The sequence below is a fragment of the Urocitellus parryii genome, chromosome 2 (assembly GCF_045843805.1).
Source record: "Urocitellus parryii isolate mUroPar1 chromosome 2, mUroPar1.hap1, whole genome shotgun sequence".
Lineage (NCBI taxonomy): Eukaryota > Metazoa > Chordata > Mammalia > Rodentia > Sciuridae > Urocitellus > Urocitellus parryii.
Window position 1 is genome coordinate 88895046 of NC_135532.1, and position 15916 is coordinate 88910961.

The window sequence follows — 15916 nt, forward strand, 5'->3', positions numbered from 1 at the left end:
CTTTTAGCACAAAGTCCAGAATCCTAAAGTCTTGAATGGTCTGACTTTTCCTCGCCTCAAAGACCTTATTGCCCTCTTCACTTTAATTATCCTCTCTATTCCTCACCTGCCTCAGGGCTGGAATTCCCTCCTTTCCGTTTGTCATCCTTGACCTATCAGACCTATCAGATATGTCTCTCTCTCAAGAAGACCTTCTTGAATCTTTCAGAACAAGATAGATTCTTTTGTTTTATGTTGTGGAGATACCCTGGTACTTTACCCATAAAACATACAGTACAGTTGTAATTATATACAATGTTATTCTTTGTGTAGCTATTCTATCTTTCTACCTTATTAGTTCATATATATCTAATTAGATATAATCATATATACCTAATTATACCTGCTGTCATATATACCTAATTAGAATAAATAAATTAAAAATGATAAAAAGAATGGGCCCTAATTTTTTCATCACTCATCCCAGAAATCAATACAGAGCCTATCAACAATAGATACCAGCTAAATAGATATTTGCTGAATAACTAATTAAGTGAATTCCCTGCTTTTTTTTCTATTAGTTACTGACATTTGTTTAGCAATATCATATTTCTCATGATTTATTTAGGCAACACCTTCTGAATGATCCCTATAATTTCTCCTGCAGGGTGGGAACATAAGAAGGAAAGGAACTGGGGGGAGCATGCAAACTGACTGAAAAAGTAATAAGGGGTATATTCATGATAAATTTTTAATCTCTTTTAATAAATATGTTCCTTATTGACCTGCAGGCATGACAAAGCCTTAAGCTATTCTTTAGTTCTCAAGAGCCTTACAAAGCCAAATAGCCCATGACAAAAACCAAACTGAAAAGCACAACCAAATATATCACTAGTCTTAAAAATATGGCATCTGCAGGGGAATGGATGGAGTTGGAGAATATCATGCTAAGTGAAGTAAGCCAATCACAAATAAGCAAAGGCCAAATGTTCTCTCTGATAAGTGGATGCTGATCCATAATGGGGGGAGCATGGAAAAAATGGAGGAACTTTGATTGCGCAAAGCAGGGAAGTAGGAAAGATGGTAGAATGAGATGAACATCATTACCCTAAGTACATGTATGACTGCACATGTGGTGTGATGCTACATCATGTACAACCAGAGAAATGAAAAGTTGTGCTGCAGTTGTGTACAATGAATCAAAATGCATTCTGATGACATATATTCCTAATTAGAATCAATAAATTTAAAATGATAAAAAATAATACATACTAACTAAAAAATAATAGTCAGATCGTGGTAACAGTTCTGAATCCTCTATCTGAAAACAGTGAATGCTTTTCTGTGCATGCATGTCTAGATAAAAACTGGGTTTGTTTCTCAAAATTAAAAAAAAGAACCAATAAAAATAGCAAAAAAAGCACTATTCTTTACAACACACATCTAATTCATAAAAGTATTTTATCTTCTCAATATTTAATAAAAATTATTTAAAGACCTTTATAATAATAACATGAAAGATATAAATGTGCAAAAGACTATTTTACACAGCTTCAAATCCATTCGTTATCTGTTCACCTGTTATGAATTGGTTTCCTATCCTCCTGAGTAGCACAAAGGAAGCACAACCATATACCCAACTAATCATAAAATCACCAGCAATTCTTGCTAACAGGAGGTAGGTGGATGATATTGGCACCTTAATCATTTTCATGGACTCTTCTATAGTATTTTAAAGAGAAATATTACTGAGCACATAATGACAGTTATTTAGCAAGTTCCTGGAAATCAAACTACTGGAGAGTTAATAAAAGTGATTAAAAACAGTGGACAGATTACTCATCAATACGTTTAATATATTGGGCAGGTTTAACCTAACAATTTTGCTTTTACAGGCAGCTTTATCAGCCATTTTTAATTTATCCACTAAGAAAAACAATGTGCATCATGAAAATCAATTAAATCAGCAGTGATAAAGCCTGAGAGTTTTTCTCCAGACCCTATATCAAAATGATTTGTTAAACAGGGAGCTCAAAAAGGCATCCAAACACTCAATGAAAAACACAGTGGATGTGGCCGTGGCCGTCTGACCCTCCTCATTTTCAATGATATCAAATGAAACCAGATATAGTGGGCATTATACCTTAAAGATTTATTGCAAAACTCACCCATAAAACACTAGGTTGAACATAGGGAAGAGCATGTGTTTAATATGCTATTTATCTACAATAAACATAGGTGATTTTATGACCTGTTCTGCACATTGGGCTCTTCCGTTGCAATGAGGCAGCAGAAAACACATTTGTCTACTTTTCAGAAACTTGGTATGCAATTGAAAATAAAATGACCATCACAAATTGGAACACTGCCTTTTCCAACCAATTTTGTCTATCTATGGTGAGGTTCAGTTATGCTCCAGGTGTCATTAGCACAGAACTTAGAGGAAAGTAAAGACTAGAACATCTAGTTCCATCCATTCACTGGGCAGAAATAAACTACTGTACCTGAATTGTTACATATTTGGGGTGCCATTTACTACATCAACTAGCCTACTTACCTAATAAATCTGTTATGACAAAGAAAGTGTTCTGAAGACATAGTTCTTGTCACAAGTCAGTATTTGTATTAAAAATAGTATTGACTGCTTCTGTTTTCTAAAAAAGAAAACTAGAAAATGCAAATAAATAAAATGAAGAAAATTTTAAACATCAATAATCCCAATACCCATAAGTAAATGCTGTTAATATTTTGCCATTTAGGATTCTAGGCTCTTTTTTTCTCTTTTGTCAGACAGAAACTTGAGATAGAGATAGATGCATAAATCACACAAATATTGTACGACGACAGTTGACAATATACTATGGCATATACTATGAATACATTTTGAGTGATCATATTCCTTCTGTAGAATAATCCATGGATATACAGTTTTATTTCACTTTCACAACTGAAGGACATACTCAATCTGGATCACTGGGTAGTAAAGTGCAAATGTAGATAGAGGCCTTATGTACCATTCAATGGAACGTAAATTTTATCCTGATGGCAACTCAAAAGTTTTAAATAAGGGCATAGTATGATCTTTTCTATTTTAGAAAGATCCCTCTAGCAACAGTAGAGACACCATACCAAGAGGCAGAAGATGCACCGGCAAAGATAAGAAGCTATTGCTGTTACAGTAAGAATGGGAGCTATCACAGAAACACTGGAGTTAGAGTAAAGGAGGAATCTGAGGTTTGTTAAAGAGTTAGAACCGATGGGATTCAGACATCAAACTGATAATAAGGTGGTTTCTGGTTTGAGATAACTAAGAAAACATTAATGCTATCCAAGTGAATTTATATCAGCACCTAATACTCTATCTATCATGAAATGAATGTTGACCAAAGAAGCCACTGAAAATAATAGTGGTGATTTTAACATTAATGACAATAATTTTCTTATTAGTACACAGTTGTGCAGATAGACTGGCACATACCGTTTGATGTATGTAATATAAAGTGTGTGGGTGACATCTGGGTTATGTGGCTATATGGATCTAGAGCCAAAAAGAAAGGTCTGCACTTGAGGAATAGATTGTGAAGCCACTATATATAAACAACATGGACTCTGGGTCCACAGGGGCATGAGGGAGGTTGCACTGAAGGAAAAAAATTGGACCCAACCTGACTGAGTCCTGTCTGGCTGACCCTCATGCTTAGGAGCTGCCAATGTGCTTCATGCAGAAATTTAAAAAGTCAGATCATATTATCCCTCACTTGATAACTTGTTTCATTGTTGCCCCCATTTACCCATAAAAGAACTAAGTGTATCCTCTTCTGGCCCAAACCACAATAATCATAAGCTGAGAAAGAAGGTCGCTTAACCTCTGCATCATGGCAGAAAGCCCCTCCATGATATCATCACACCCACCGAAGATGAAATTCTTCCTACTCTCTGGGCCAGCCTCATCCATTTCTGTAACAGTTCTAGTTATTAAAACCTAAAACGGTCACATTTATGTTGTTAAAACAAATTCCTAGTCAAACAGTTTGAATCTTTTTTCATTTTGTTACAACAAATGACTGAACTTCCTTGTTCTAAAAGTTTACAGCTGGGGATTCATCTATTAATCATACTTTCTCATTTCAAAGAAAGACTTGCAGAGACTATGGTTTTTGCTTTTTGAAAAGATGATGCTGGTGAACATAAAGAACTGCTAGTTTTTTGTAGACAGTTTAATAAAATGACAATGGAGGTATGGGGATTTGGAGAAAGGAGGCATGTTCCCTTGAAGGTTTCCTCTCTTCCCATTCTCTTTTTCCTCTCTAATTGTCCAAAAGTTCAACAGTTGTTTTCCAAAGATCATTCTTCTCAGAACAACACTGAAATTGGGGAGGAGGGTGGAATTCCAGGAACAGGAGCAGAAGTCTATGTTTGGGTCATTTCTTAGATAAGAACTAGGAACTGTTTGAATGGACCTCGAAAAGCATCTTGGTTCTCCCTTCTATTTTGCATATTAGAAAACTGGTAAATAAAGATAGGTGCCCCAAATTTTACAGGTACTAAATTGCAAAGCTGAAATGAAAAGGATTGTTCTGACTCTGAGGATAAGACACTTTTCTAGTGCAGAACCCCAGGTAAGGCAAGAGAGATGTTATAGTTTGGATGTAGTATCCCGCAAAAGCTCATGTGTGAGACAATGCAAGAAGGTTTAGAGGAGAAATGAGTGGATTATGAGAGTCTTAACCCCATCAGTGAATTAATACCCTAATGGGGGATAGCTGAGTGGTAACTGAAGGCTGCCAAGGTGTGGCTGGAGGAGGTGGATCATTGGGGGTATGCCTTTGCCCCCCTTTCTCTCTTTCTCTCTCTCTTTCTCTCTCTCCTTCCTGATCATCATGTGAGCTGCTTCCCTCCACCACACTCTTCTGTCAGGATGTTCTGCCTGACCTAGAGCTTCAAGAAATGGAGTCAGCTGCCTATGGACTGAAACTTCTGAAACTCTGGGTCCTCAGATAAACTTTTCCTCCTTTAAAATTGTTCTTGTCAGGTCTTTTAGTCACAGCTGACTAAATAAAACAGACTCAACAGAGAAAAGCTTAAAAACACAAATTATGAAAAGCACAAGATAATATAAGGAAATTTTGTAATATCATCACCTAGAGTACAAGTAAAAAGGTGCTCTGTGCTCAAAGGATGAGGTGAGTGTGTTCTGTCAGAAACCATCAGGAGGACCATCATGACAATAGGACTTGAGCTGACCCTTGACGGGGGAGCAGAATTTTCTCAGGTAGAAATGAGGGAAGAAAGAGACCCAGGAGAGGAATTGGCCTGCATAAAAGAAGTAAAATAAGGAAAACACATGGCCTGTTCATGGAGCAGTTAGACTGGATTAAAGTGTTCAAACAGTAAGATGAGAAAGATAAGGCTCAGTTTGGAATGAGGAAGACATAGACTGTCAGGATGGATAGTTAACTAGAGTGCATCCAGAGACAGTCTGAGCAGGAAAAGAGGCTTAACATAGTAGCATTTTAGAATGACTCAGATTCCAGTACAGTACTTAACGGAGGGGACTGAAGCAGTAGACAGGAATACAGACAAGGAAATTAGGAAAGAAAATTAATAAATGAGCAAAATCAATTAAAAGATTCTGATAATATTCAAATATGACAAATCACCTCTCTGGACTAATGTTAGCAAGTATAAATAGACCATTTTTTTGAGGCTCATTGAGTTTCCCAGGTTTTCAAGGCCAAGTTTACTCTTTAAACCTTTCATCATTTTTATTAAGCTAATATCTGTTGAAATTGTGTTATTTGGTGGATTCAGATTTAGGTTCCTAAATGTCATGTAAATTAAGAGTTGAATAGAGAACAACTTTGTTTTCTGAAAACTTTTGTTTCTTATTAATGACAGTGTAATCAGCCATAGTAAGTTTGTATAGAAAAAAATAAAACTGTTCACTATCACTTCATAGCCATTAGAATAGTTATTATCAAAATGAAAAAGATAACATGGTGAAGATGTGGAGAAAGTAGAGCCCTTGTACAGTGTTAGTAGAAATATAAAATATGCAGCTGCTGTGAACAAAGTCATGTTAGTGCCTCAAAAATATTAAACATAGAATTAGCATGTGACCTATAAATTCAACTTCTGGGTATATAGCTTAAAGAAATGATAGCAAGAACTCAAGTAGATATTTATACATCCATGTTCATAGCAGCAGTGTTCACAATAGTCAAAAAATAGAGGTAACACAAGCATACCCTGATGGATAAATGGATTAACAAAAGGTGGTTTACACTTATGAAGGAATATTATTTGGCCTTAAAAAGCAAAATACTGACACATGGTACAACAGGGATGACCTCTGAAGATATTATGCTCAGTGAAATAAACCAATCACAAAAGGACAAATATTGTACAAGTTCACTGAAATGAGGTACCTAAAGTAGTCATATTCACAAAGAAAAGTAGAGAGTAGCAGCTACCAAAGGAGAGGAAGAGGGGGAAAACAGAAAATTAGTATTTAATAGGTACCGAAGTTCGATTTTGTGATTAAAAAGAGTTAAAATAGGGCTGAGGTTGTGGCTCACCAGTAGAGCGCTCACCTAGCATGTGTGAGGCACTGGGTTCGATCCTCAGCACCACATAAAAATAAATAAATAAAATAAAGGTATTGTGTCCAACTACAACTAAAAAAAATCTTTTTCTAAAAAAAGAGTTAAAATAGTTAATTTTATAGTAAATATAGTAAAATATAAAATAGTAAAAAATTTCAAAATTTTAAAAAATGCTCACCAGAATAATTTTATATCCTAAAACATTAGAATTTTTTTAATAAAATTCCCATTCCAATGAAAGAAAAGTTGCTAGAGAAGGTGAGAACAAGATGTGACCCATCCCTGCAGATGGGAAGGAACACAGTGAAGGAAAGGAGCATTCTAGAGGTTTCCAGACTTTCAAAGAAAAAGAGCCTACAGGATCTCCACAGGAGGACCCTGATGTGCTAATGACAGGACAATAAGCACACCCACCCTGAGCCAAACCCCTCCATCCTACAAGTTGAAAAGGGGTTCTAACTGCCAAAATCACCTCCCAAGGGCAAAGTCTAAGGCAAATTCTGTGTGATGCAGACACAGCCATCCATTTTCTCCTCCTTGAGGGCCACCAAGATCTGTACAAAGGTGCAGCCAGGAGGGGAGGCCCCTTGTGGTGGAAGAAAATGCTACCACATCATCTGCTGCTTTGGGAGTAAACCCTCTCTCCTACAGTGCCTCCAGGGCCAACTGAAGGAAAAGGATCTCATTATTCATCACAGCCCAAATGTGTGCTGTCCCACCTGCAGTGTAACCAAGAACTGACGTGATATTAAAAACAAGATAAGTAAGCAAAAAGCAGCTCAGCCAAAATCTTTTGTTTTTTTATTACTTCTCTGGGATATAAGCAGTGCTTTTCCATCTTCAGTTACAAGAACTGAATTTCCATATAAGGTATGACTTATTGTACTGAGATGTTTAAACACCTGTGAGGAGAGATCAAGGGAGAGCCAACACTTCTGCAGACTGAAGTCAAGTACTCATAATAAGCTGGGATGATTTGGGAATGGGTCGGCTCAAAACAGGAGTAGGAATTCATAGATGATTCAAAATCTCTTTGTGTACTTTCAAGTATTTACAACCCTGAAAATTTTCCCCCACTTGGCTACAAACTACATGGAATAAATGTCCAAACATAATTGAGGAAAAAGAAGTTTGGGGAAATTCAGTAACCTTTCTTTGATGGCCAAAGATCAATCCAGAGGTGAGGCTCTGGGTAGTAAGAGGAGGCAGTAGTGTCTTGCTACTTCCTACAAACACACATCTCATCAAGTTAGTGACCTAAAGAGAAAGAATCAGAGGGATTTTTTTTTCCTTTCCAAAGTTTGCCTAGATCAGTCATTGCCAACTATAAAACAAAGTGAGGTAATTCGTCATTTATCATTTAATTAATTATTACTGAGCATTTAATTGACACCTTAAAAAAGCAAGCTATAACTATGATAAAGGCAAAAAAAGATTCAAACTCAATGAGTAATAATTAAAATCACTTGGTTTTAGTTGAGCCTTCAATTTGTTATCTTCCTTTGCCTTAATGGCAATTTCCAGATTAGAGACAAACTTTTAGGATAACAGCATACTGCTGAGGGCTTTCCAGATTTAGCAAAGCAGTTAGGGTTTTGCCTCTCTTAGCATTGCCATGCCCTGGATGCACCTACTATCAAGACTCCAGTGTCCTTATCAGGCATGATCCCTTGTGCTAGGCTCTGTTCAGCTCACATATTGTGGTATCACAGAGCAAAAGGAAAAAAGAAACAATTCTCTCCTCTAGGTTCTCTCAACCTATCATTACCTCCTAAATCTGGCCACCTCTAAAATCATGCACCACTCTGTGCTGTTTTCTTACAGTTCCCAACTCATCAGGGCAGACATCCAAAGACAGAGTCTTGGGCTCTGGGGGAAAAGCCTCTGAACTAGAAATGCAATGCAGGTATCTGTGTCCTCATGGGATGAATGAGGATTCTATCAGGAACAGAAAGACTGTTTGCATTCACAGTCCCGTGATTTCAGACTGCTGTTTTCCAACATACTTGGATCCAGGCAGCCAAATTCCAAGATGTCAAAAGAAGGTGAGTCAATGTGATGATGAACAGCAATCCTACACTCACAGACTGAGATCCACTCATGGCCCCATCATTTACCTAAGGCTTTCCTTGCAGTATCTTCATAAGGGAAATAGAGATGAAGGGAAAACACATATGAAGACTGAGTTAGGAAGTGCTTGTTCACTCTCCCATGTACCATCTAAGTTGTGGATGAAATTTCTTCTTCTTCTTTTTATTTTGTTTTAGTTATTAAGAAAAGAAAGTCATAAATTTTACTAAGCCCTAATGGAGTGGATCAAGGTTAAGAAACAGTTTCTAGGAAACTATTTTCCATAGGGAAAAATACCCTAGCCTTCTTTTAAAAAATTAAAAAATAAGGTAAATTATCACTTAACATCTCTCTCTCTAAAATGGTTAGATGGCTCCTATTATTAGAGGAAACGGGTGCCTAACAGTTGGATCTATGCCAAAAACAAACTAACTAGTCAACCCATTTTTAATTCTCAGCTTCACTAAAATTTCTTTTATTTACTTCAACCTTTATGGATCATTAGAAGATAGAAATCAAGGAAAGAAGCTTTTAGAAACAAGTTTGCCTCTAATGCAAAACAGCACTAAACAACTTGGGCACTATGAAACACATCCTGTCAACTAGAGCAATCACTCAACTCAGTAAGACTTATCTGTATCTTATAAATTCTCAATGATTCAACTTCACATTTATACAAGACATATCACTAAGCAGCTGTTCAAATACTATAAGGTGACTGATATTTATGGGACAATGGGGACAGATTAGCTAAATTATACATTCTTTCATGTTACTTTAATTTTACCTTAAATTTTATAACAACATAAGAGCACAGAGTAACATACATGCAAAAATTTAAAACATTCATAAATGGGTTGAAAACTGTCCACAAGAACTATTTCTGTTACTTAGAAATAAGAACATTAAAAATCAGTTTTCATTTTCTTATGAAAACTTTGACTAAGGCATGTTACACATTTATGTGGGGGGTAACAAATTGCTTGACTCACTAATAACACTAATTACATCCTTATTGTCTTCTCATTATCATTTTTATATAAGATTAATAGTACATTCATTTAATAAGTGCTATCTAGAGACTTTTTTCTTTTATCATTTAAGTCCATTAAAAACAAACCATAAAAACCCAAGTATTGCTAAATACTAAGGGCAGATGAGCATTTGAAGATCTCTGAACTTCTGGCCAGTTTATAAATTGTCACTGAAATGTAAAAATAGGTTTTAAAATGTTATGTTTATAATTAAGGAAAAAATAACAGGAAGAAAATGGGTATCGAAGCAAAAGAGATTTCCTGAACAATGAATAGATTATATTTGACAAGGACAGTAACCCGCCCAATCACGTCTTTTGCTCTCATTTGCTATAAATACACAGGCCAGGGGAAACACAGCTCATTGTTTTGATCCTCAGGGTTATTTAAGCTTCCCAGTCATCGCCAATGCATTAAGACATATGGTAAAACTTTCCCTAGATTCAGAGGATTTATAGATCCCTCCCAACTGATGAGGACTATCCCCTCGTGTTAGTAAAATATTCCAACACAAATATTTAAATTCTCTTTTTAAAATATTTTTAATCTGAAGATTTGTTTTCCCAAATGACCTATCTTGGTTTCACTTTTTAATATAAATATAAATAAATACATATGCAGTTTCTCTCCTTGATAGAAGGGAGTTAAATTTGGTATCAATTTTTGACAGCAAGATTTATAAGGTTTAAAGAGAGCAGTCACAAATGCTAAGGGAATTACATTTAAATGTGTATTCATGAAATACAAGCATTCAAGCCATATCTGTTCCTATTGCTACTTCCTTAATATAGCTTTTATTAAGAATAATTTTCTTCAATGCTGGCTGGAAAATCCCTGCAGCATTTTTTTTCATTTTCATAACACCATAAGGTCAGCACACATTATTAAATGGTGATTGAGAATATTGGAAAGAGCTAGAGCCATTTATCACAAATATTTGATAAACATGTTTATATTATCAATATACATATAGATCTTAATTGCAATGTTATATGATATATAGAATATCTATATTGGCTTGTTAAGAACATAATTGATATGGAAATCTGGCATAGCCCAATTGTAGATGTTATTCAGCATCCATATTTTTATTCCATTTTGGAAATCAATCTCTGCCTCGTATAACCACAATGCTTTGAAAACTAAAAGTGTAGCACATCAAACAATGATTTACCTGAATATCATAAATTTAATTAAAGAGCAAGTTATTTTACATTCTGATGAACATAAAACCCAAGAATGTTTCTTAGGTCATTCACTGAACAAGAAAAAAAAAAGTAAAGACTGGGAAGAATTTAACCAACTGTAAAGAAAGTGTAATTTATACAAACTTCAACTATAAAGCAAACAAGCTATGAAATTCTATGTTGTCTTCTAAAACACACTAACAGTTTCTGTTCCAAAAGGTCCTTTTTTCAAAGAGCTTTTTTAAATACAGACACTACTCAAGAGTTTCTATTCGATGGAGGGAAATTTTTTCAGGGAAGCTGAAAGACTAATCTGTTGCATGTGTAGTTTCTACACTAGTAAGCAACATGTAGGAAATGACACTGCAGCTGAGAGCACGAGATCTGGAAACTGTTCCCCTGGGTATGATATCACAAAATGACTTTGCTATATTCCTCTCCAGCCTAGCATCATGGCTCAAACCTGCACACAACCGTCATACCCCCAGGGCAGCTTCATGTCATTAGATAAGGGCCCTCTGCTCCATCATTCTTCCTGAAATCTTCTAACTGGAAGCACACAGAAGCAGCTCAACCAGGACAAATCAGCCTCTATTGTCTTTATATATATTTTCCACTTATCTGTGTTCCTTTGCATGGTAGGATCTGAAAGACATTGTTAACTAAGACTATAAAACTGAGACTGGATGAATGCACAAGTTTTCAAACATACACACTCAACACACTTTTACACCCAATTATCCAAGTAAGGATTTTCTGAGTTTTTATTATTAAAAAAATAGTTTATACTATTTACTTTTTCCCTCCATTATTGTAATGATTACTATGTGGGCAATAATGCAAGAGAAACTTTCAGCACTCAGTCCTTAGCTAAACCATTAGTTGAGGTCTAATGTACTAATTTAATGTACCCTACCTTAAATTATATAACACTAAAATAACCACACACACACAACAATTATACAAACACAGAGCAGTAATTTTGTGATTTTGTAATCTACTCAATTAGATGCAGGGAGGTTTCCAACTCATTAAAAATCCCAATTTTTAAAACATGCCACAATTTACAATTATGTGTTTTCCTTTGGTAAACAAAAGGACAAAACTAAGGACCTTCAATGAAGATTTTTTTCCCCTTAGAAGCACAAAACAGAATATTATTCCTCTCCAGACAACATGGATTTTCCATGTCCAAACATTCTCTGAGTGCTTATAAGAACTTTACCTCCAAAGTCTGACATTTGTTTCTAGTTAAAAGACATAACCAACACCATTGCTAATCTAGTAATATACCCCCAATCCTAAGCATCACTGCTAGCGACAATCCCCTTTATATTAACTTCCCACCATGTAGAATCAATGATTTCAAACTCATGTGGTTAGGGCTAAACTCAAAATCCTTCCTGAATTACATATAATAAAATATGTGAAAACTGGACCATAGTATGGCTTAAAGGTTTTGTGCAGATTCCACAACAGAATAACATAAGCTGCAGTACAATGGTTTTGAGCTTTTGTGTTCCCTAATAAGTCAGCTCCCAGCAGAGCACTTCCCATGTTTTACAGTGACATCTATCAGCCAGTCATGGGGAATCCCAAGGTCAGTCAGTTTTCCTCAGCACCACTCTGAACAGCTTCTGTCCACAGAGTGGTGCAATCTTAACAGGTCCCTGGCACACAAAGTCCATTGTTAACATACGGGAATGGAGGGTGAACACTGATCTTTCTTGTCACTAAAACCAAATCATTGGACAATAATTAACTGCAGGACACAAGAATCAACCAGAAATTGAAATAATTGGGCTTCACTAGCTACAAATTAAAAAGAAATGATATACTTTGCATCACAGGCATACTGAATATAGCATGATGCTGAATTTTGTGAAAATTCAATTAATCCAACCATCTATTAGACCGATATATAAAGACCAAGGAAAAAAGCTATTATGCATGTTAGAATTTGCAATGTGTAATCATGTTAATTTATGGTTTGAGAAGAAACCCTGCTATGCGTTAGTGATTATATGGTAATCAGGAAATAATACAGATATTTAGATCCTAGAAATTATCTTATGAATGGCATAAACGCAGGCTATCTCAGAAATGTAATTAGATTACCAGCTAATTTGTCAAACCTGATAATATGACGCAGACCTGGGAAGAATACTTTTCAATAGGAAAATGGGAAAAGGTCTGGGAAATCCGTCGCTAAACTTCTTTTCTGAAATTCTTCTTCAGGGCCTACAAGTGAAGCTCCATAATTATGTTCATCTGTTCTGATTCACTGAAGTGCCAAAATAGACTCCAAACCAAAATATTGAGAAAACAAAAATTCTTGAGATGATTTCACCAAAAAAATACTTTATAACTCTTGCATACACATATACACAAGATACAGATTGAACCTACTCTGTTGGATTTTAGTTCACCAAAAGCTCTGCCATCTGCCTAAAGAAATCTCTGAGTGGTGTCCTTTCCTTGTCTGGATTCCCAAGGGACACAAACAATCCCTGCCCATCTCATCTCCACACTCAGGATTCAAAAGTGAAGAGAAGGCATTAAAATCCTGTCCACCTCACTCATTCTCCTTCAGAGGAAAAGCCCCACTCAGGGGCCCATAATAAGCAGCTCCTAACCAAAACCAAATTCAATATTCCACAGGCAAGAAAACAGCAGGCACATTTCGATTCTACTTAGTTGAACCAAACCCCAAAGGTTTAAAAAGTTTCAGGCCGCCCCAACCAAGGACCAAACTTGGGCTTTCACCAGTGGCAAAGTCTAGGAAACAGGAACGTAGAAAAGGTTCTGCCAGTGGAACCCGGGAAATCTCCCTTCCTGAGGACCTCTGGAGTCCGACACCCAGACCTCAGCAACTCCTGAGACCTCCTCTGCTCCGCAGCCTTCGAATCCTGGTGCCCACCGCGCCCTCCCAGCCCCGCGAAGCACGCCCCCAGGGGCGAGGAACTTACCGCACCGCTTGCACAGCACGCGGCCGACCTCCTTCTTGAGGTTCCCGCCGGTCTCCAGAGGGGGGAACGATGCTCAGAAGGCGGCCGGGGCGCGGCTGCTGCTGTTGGCCTCGGGCTCCATGAACAAGACGTACCTGCTGTCCTCCTTGAGCCTCCCGCAGGAGGGGAAAGCCGGGTGACCCCAGTTCCCCAGGCGCACGGTGAGCAGCGAGTTCTTCTTCAAGCCCCCGGTTTTCACCGCCCACACTTGGTGCACTTTCACCAGATAGGGTGCCTCCTCCTCCCCGGGGTCGCCAGCGCTGGGCGCTGTGGCTGTGGGCCAGGAAGGCAGGGTCCCGTTGGCGGTGGGCGGCCCCAGCGCCCCTGGGCCGGCGGCTGGCGGCTCGCGCTGGCCACCCCACGCCCCTGCCTCGTCCGCCGCCGCCGCCTTCCTGTAGAGTGCCCCCTGCTGCCGCAGAGGAGGGTGCACCTTTCCGTCGATCACCACCGCGGCCCGCTGAGCCAGCTCCTGCACCGAGCCCACGCTGGGCGGGGACGAGTAGCACACCAAGGCCCCCGCGGGAGCGGCCTCGTCGCCGGCCGCCGCCCCCGGCGCCAGGGCCGCGGTCCCCAGTAGCAGCGGCGGCGGCAAGCGGGCGGCCGAGTCGGGACGCGGGGCCGGAGGGCCAGCACTCCTGGAGCGGCGCGGGGCGCGTCGCCATCTCATGGTTTGAGGTGCGTGCGGGCTCTTGGCTGACGGTGCGGACTCTGCCTGGCTCGGTCGCGCTGCCTCCCTTTTCCTTGCCACCCCCCCGCGCCCCGCACCACTCCTCCTTCCCCCCTTTACCCTCCTCCTTTTATTTATTTATTGGGGGGGGTGGGGTAGGAGAGTTGTTTATGGAAGGAGGAGGGGGGAAGAGATGGGTGGAACCACAAAAAAGACGAAGAGAGATAAAGGGGGGAAAAAAAGAAAAGTTAAAAGAAAAAAAAAAAAAAGCCGCTGCGCTGCCACCGCCTGGGTTGCAAGGAGTGACAGGTCCCCCCCGCGCCGCCGCCGCTGCACCGGAGCCCTGCTGTCGGGGCTGCTGTCACCGGAGGAGGACGTGGAGGTGGAGGAGCTGTCCTTTGTGTGAAGTGATGCTGCGGGGGCTGCGAGCTAGTGGCTGGGCGAGAGCGCGAGGGAGAGAGCCCTGGAGGCGGAGTTGCGTGCCTGGAAATCGCTGGGTGGCCGCGGCGGCAGCAGCGCCCTGCGCCTCGCCAGCCTGTTTACCTGTGGTGCTAACTCGCCCCGCGCTTCCCTTCCCCATGCTGATTCCGGAGCTGGCCCGCGAGTTGGTCCTCCTGGGTCTTCCCTTCCCTGCGTGCCTCCTCCCTCTCGGTCGCCCTGACTGCTGCAATGGGAGGACCGGCGGCAAACAGGCTGCAGTCCCAGTGGGCTGAGGAGATTTACTGGGGAGTGAGAGGTGATGCTTCAGTAAGCAGGGACCTGTGGCGCAGAATGCCCAAACGCTGGTGAGAGGCAGGCTTGAGAGGGAAAGATGGGACACAGGACTTGCAGGCCCTCGGTTCAGAAAAGTTTGGGGTGAGCTGATTACTTGACAGCCCAAAGGGAGCAACATGTTCATAGGAGACAAGCAGCAATTAAAATAACAACTTTAAAGCACGCCCTCTGTCCTTCCAGCTTGCACACACAGTGTGCACTGATTCAGGTATGACACGCCTCTTTGACTCCTGCTTGGTGACACTTCAGTCCTCATGACTCCTGCCTTTTCTTCTATTGAAATTCCTGGTTCACTACAATTTTAGGATATGTGTGGTTGAACCATAGATCGAGTAAAACATTTGCTTAGTAAAGGCCATTTTGTATAAAGTTTATGGCACTTTGTCAACTAACCCGTTTTCCAATAAAAAAAAAGAAGAAGAAGGAGAAGGAGAAGGAGAAGGAGAAGGAGAAGGAGAAGAAGAAGTTGTTTCTGTGGCTACTGGAACAAAAGATCCCAGGCATAAGTAGTTATAGGTTCAATATTGTTTCACCAGAATACCACACTCCTCACCCTCACTCCACCCCTACCACTCCCCACTACTGCCCACCT

General features: G+C 39.5%; 1 pseudogene; it reads right to left on the reverse strand.

Moving 5' to 3' along the window:
- Positions 1–13653: 13653 nt before the first annotated feature.
- On the reverse strand, positions 13654–14550 carry LOC144253384 (uncharacterized; annotated as a pseudogene).
- Positions 14551–15916: the final 1366 nt, after the last annotated feature.